This window comes from Mus pahari, chromosome 10 (assembly GCF_900095145.1).
Source record: "Mus pahari chromosome 10, PAHARI_EIJ_v1.1, whole genome shotgun sequence".
Taxonomy (NCBI): Eukaryota; Metazoa; Chordata; class Mammalia; order Rodentia; family Muridae; genus Mus; species Mus pahari.
This window is the reverse complement of record NC_034599.1, coordinates 92,782,401-92,787,682: the sequence shown is the minus strand read 5'-3', so window position 1 is coordinate 92,787,682 and position 5,282 is coordinate 92,782,401. Positions and strand designations below refer to the sequence as shown.

Here is a 5,282-nt window from a genome sequence, read left to right as displayed (position 1 = left end):
TCATTCTCGGTGGTGATCTTTCAGATGCCTCTCACGTCCTCCTCCATGTCCGCATTTCTGCCTGGAACTATTTCTTTCTGGCTAGAAACTGTTTCTTTTACTGTCAGTGGGTAATGAATGCCCTCACTTTTGGTCCATTTGAAGGTTTATTTCATTTCATTTCATCACTGGAGGATATGGTCAGTAAACATGAGATTCAACGTTGGCGTTTCTTACCTTTTGCACCTTAAATGAACTAACCACTCCATAGTCTAGTTTTCCTCAGTCCTGCTGTCTTGTCAACTTAAACTTCACTTCTACCTACCTTTGTGCATGCACATGTGCACTGTGTGTGCACATGCATTGTGTGTGCACATGAACTGTATGTGCACATACACTGTGTGTGCACATGCATTGTGTGTGCACATGCATTGTGTGTGCACATGAACTGTATGTGCACATGTATTGTGTGTGCACATGTACTGTGTGTGTACATGCACTATGTGTGCACATGTACTATGTTCTCATGTACTGTGTGCATATGTACTGTGTGTACCTGTACTGTGTGTGCACATGCACTATGTGAGCACATGCACTCTGTATGCACACGTACTGTATATGCACATGCTCTGTAGAGGCCCCTCAGCACTGAGTCATCTGACAGACAGTTTTGGAGTTTGTTTTATTTTGTTCATTGCTTTTATCAACTATCTTTCCTTTTTCAGTGGTTTAACTATAATAGTCATGCATGTGAAGTTTTTGTGTTGGAAAATAAATTTAAAATATTTGCATTAGCTTATAAAAATAGTTTTTCATTTTGGCATTTTTTCATTTGTTTCCCCCCCGCACCCTCCTTTAGGCTCTTCCACCCCCCACCTTTCTGCTTTCATGTCCTGGACAGCTTTTTGCTCCCCCACCACATTACCAACACCTCTCACTCCCCCTCCTGGTCTCCTATCTAGTTCCCCAGTCTGTACCAACTTGTATAACCCCCATTTACACACATTAAATATATCAGAGTTAGTATCTGCATATGAAAGATTTTTTTTCCTTTTTGAGACTAGGGCCCATCACTTAATATAATACTTTCCAGATCCATTTATTTCCCTGTGAGTTTCAATATTCTTAACAGCTGAATACAATTCCATTGTGCACACATGTCTGGTTCTCATTATCCATTCATCTGTGGATAGGCGGCTAGGCTGTGTCCCTTTCCTCTCTATGGTGGATAGACCATCCATAAACATGGGTGAACAAGTATCTCTGTGTAGTACAGAGTCCTTTGGGAATGTGCCCAGGAGTGGTATAGCTGTACCATATGGGAATTCTATTTTTAACTTTTGGAGAAGCCTCCACACTGATTTCCATAGTGGCTGTGCTATATGCACACCGAGCAGCAGTGGGTAAGGGGGCCCTGCCCAGCAGCAGTGGGTAAGGGGGTCCTGCCCAGCAGCAGTGGATAAGGGGGACCTGCCCAGCAGCAGCAGGTAAGGAGCCCTGCCCAACAGCAGTGGGTAAGGGGGACCTGCTCAGCAGCAGTGGGTAAGGGGGCCCTGCCCAGCAGCAGTGGGCAAGGGGGACCTGCCCAGCAGCAGTGGGCAAGGGGGCCCTGCCCTGCAGCAGTGGGTAAAGAGCCCTGCCCAGCAGCAGTGGGTAAGGAGCCCTGCCCAGCAGCAGTGAGTAAGGAGCCCTGCCCAGCAGCAGTGGGTAAGGGGGCCTTGCCCAGCAGCAGTGGGTAAGGGAGCCCTTCCCAGCAGCAGCGGGTAAGGGGGCCCTGCCCAGCAGCAGTGGGTAAGGGGGCCCTTCCCAGCAGCAGTGGGTAAGGGGGACCTGCCCAGCAGCAGTGGGTAAGGAGCCCTGCCCAGCAGCAGGGGGTAAGGAGCCCTGCCCAGCAGCAGTGGGTAAGGGGGCCCTGCCCAACCGCAGTGGGTAAGGAGCCCTGCCCATCAGCAGCGGGTAAGGGGGCCCTGCGGGTAAGGAGCCCTGCCTAGCAGCAGTGGATAAGGAGCCCTGCCCAGCAGCAGTGGGTAAGGGGACCCTGCCCAGCAGCAGTGGGTAAGGAGGCCCTGCCCAGCAGCAGTGGGTAAGGAGCCTTGCCCAGCAGCAGCGGGTAAGGAGCCCTGCCCAGCAGCAGTGGGTAAGGGGGACCTGCCCAGCAGCAGTGGGTAAGGAGGCCCTGCCCAGCAGCAGTGGGTAAGGGGGCCCTGCCCAGCAGCAGTGGGTAAGGAGCCCTGCCCAGCAGCAGTGGGTAAGGGGGACCTGCCCAGCAGCAGTGGGTAAGGAGCCCTGCCCAGCAGCAGCAGGTAAGGAGCCCTGCCCAGCAGCAGCGGGTAAGGGGGCCCTGCCCATTCCCCATATCTCACCAGCCCTTGTGTTCTGTGCTGGAAATTCTCATCACAATTCTGACTCAGGTGAGATGGCGTCTTGGGTAGTTTCGGTTATGGTTGTGATTTTGTTTGCACTTATCGTTTGGGGGTGACAAGCTCCTCAAATCTGTGTATTTGATCCTTCATAAACTGTAGAAAATCCTCTCCCTGTAGGTCCCCCTTCTGTCATTCCTTCCCTTCCCCCTCCCTCTAGGATCCCGGTCCTATGATTGTTAGATATTTGAGTGTGGCCTGTGTAACCTCTGTGCTGTGACCACTTGGGCTTCTTCTCTCTCTGTGCTTTAGTGTCCATGTCATCCTCGGATTGCATCAAGCCTCTACACAACTGTGCTCAATCTCCCATTAAACTGACCTAACGCAACCTTGATTTTAGTTACAATTTTTAATTTTTATATGTCTTGAACCCTTTTGTGTATTCCACTTTCCTCCATGTATTAATCATCCATGTGTGGATATTTAGAGTCATTGTTGCATGGCACAGTGTGCTTGCAGATTTCCATGGGCAGATGTGATTGCTGCCCAGATGTAGTACATGTCTGACATTGTTTCACTTGGTTCTCTATTGCCTTCCTGTCTCAGCCAGAACTACTGCCCTAACTGCTAACACATGATCAGCTAGTTTTATCATTTAAGATTTTATCTTATGTTAACTTCATGTGCTTGGTAGGGTATACATACATATTATATATTATATGTTATATATATTATATTATACATTATATTATACATTATATTATATATACATATATACACACACCTGTATACATATACACACATATATTAGAGTTATGCTATATATATGGAAGCCAAAAGAGGACGTCAGATTCCCTAGAGTTACAGGTTATGTTAGGTGGATGTGAGTGCAGGGGATTGAATTTGGTTCCTCTGCGGGCTAAGTAGGATTGCACCTGAAACCTCCTTACATCTAGCTGGTAAAGTGCTGTGATCCCCTCCCCCGGAGGTCCATACAGAAGTTCAGAGCTACTTTTATGCACAGAGACCAACCTGAGCCTGGAGTCTAGAGAAAGATGAGCTATAAGGACCTGGATGGTTTCCGAATCCTGAAGGCCCCGCCCACTTCCGGTTTCTCACTCACTGAACCAATAGCTCTGGTCTGTTCTAATCCATTGTTCAGCAATCCCTGGGGGCAGTGGTACAACACACCAGCTCTGTCACTAACTGGGAGGTCTCATTGTGTATTAGCCTAGCAGCTCTGACCTTTATTCTATTCCAGGAGTTGGTTCTTGTCCCACTCTCTGGCCTTGGACCTTCAAGGTATGAAATCTGGTCTGTGTTCTTCCTGGGTCCTCGGCCAGAAGTCTCTGGTGTGCCATGCTTCAGACACACCTGATCAACCATGCAGATCTGCTATTCGGAAAGGCTTCAGCTCAGTCACACCTCAGTGTATATGAGCTTTGTCTCCTGTCTCTTAGCCCGGCCGTTGGGTTTAGTTTCACACCCACACACCCACACACCCACACACCCACAGCCATCTTCTGACCTGGCTTGGTCATCAGCTCTCACTTGTTTTGTTCCCTTTGCACCCTGGGGATAGGTGCTCATCTCTGCGCTCCCACACAGCCCTCGCTCCCTAACACCTTTTACTCCGTGATGGGAGGTAGACCCGTGGGTGCTCCATCAGTCCCCGCCCCCACCCCCAGCGAACTCTGAGAATTTGCCTTTGCTGCTCAGACATCAGTTTTAAAAAGACTGTTCATCAAGCTTTATTTCAGGGCTCAAGGAATGGAGCAGGTGGGGGTGGGGGCGGGGTGGGGGGGTGGGATGGGGGACAGCCTAAATGAGATATCCATCGGGAGCAATGGCCTGAAAGCCGCAGACTCACAGTTGAAGACTCTCAGGGATTTAATAATGAAGCACAGACGTGAGAAGGATTTCTGGATGGAAACAGGGTAGCTATAACTACACTCTTATGAAATGCCCTCTGCCCACCTTCCCTGAGGCCTGTGGTAAATAAAAATGAGAGAAAGAGACAGTGCCAGGGTAGGACCCAGACAGCCAAGGTGGATGGACTTCTGACCTTAAAGACCCCTCTCCTTACTCATTCACTCTCTACAGCCAGCGATAGACACTTTCTTTTCTTTTTTTAAATGTATTTTATTAGATATTTTCTTCATTTATATTTCAAATGCTATCCCCAATGTCCCCTATACTCTCCCCCCNCCCCGCCCTGCTCCCCTACCCACTCATTCCCCCTTCTTGGCCCTGGCCTTCCCCTGTATGGGGCACATAAAGTTTGCAAGACCAAGGGGCCTCTCTTCCCAATGATGGCCGACTAGGCCATCTTCTGCTATATATGCAGCTAGAGACACGAGCTCTGGGGGTACTGGTTAGTTCATATTGTTGTTCCACCTATAGGGTTGCAGACCCCTTTAGCTCCTTGGGTACTTCCTCTAGCTCCTCCATTGGGGGCCCTGTGTTCTATCCTATAGATGATCGGGGGCATCCCCTTCTGTATTTGCCAGGCACTGGCATAGCCTCACAAGAAAGAGCTATATCAGGGTCCTTTCACTTTCAGTAGCAGCTATTATGTTCTCTGCCCTGGGGCTCTTGAAGGCCACTTGGGCTTTGAGAGCGGCAGATGGGAGTAACTACAGGCCTCTCCTTAAACGGGTGGTGGCCCGGAGGCCAATGGCAAACTGCCTTAAGCGGAATCGGGCAGGTTTGCAAGATACAGAGCTTTGAGGTTCCCTGAGGCCAGGGGTGGGGAGAAGCACTCAAAATGGCAGGCCTTCCCTGGTGGGCTGGTGAGATGGCTCAGTGGGTAAGAGCACCCGACTGCTCCCCTGAAGGTCTGGAGTCCAAATCCCAGCAACCACATGGTGGCTCATAACCATCTGTAACAAGATCTGACACCCTCTTCTGGAGTGTCTGAAGACAGCTACAGTGTACTTACAT

General features: G+C 49.8%; 1 protein-coding gene across 1 annotated transcript in view; it reads left to right on the top strand.

Moving 5' to 3' along the window:
• Positions 1–1,410: 1,410 nt before the first annotated feature.
• Mras (muscle RAS oncogene homolog) overlaps positions 1,411–5,282 on the top strand; it is a 57,436-nt gene continuing 53,564 nt past the window's right edge. Inside the window, exon 1 of the mRNA XM_029543456.1 lies at positions 1,411–1,466. The gene's annotated coding sequence lies outside the window, so the exon portion shown is untranslated. The remainder of the gene's footprint in view (positions 1,467–5,282) is intronic.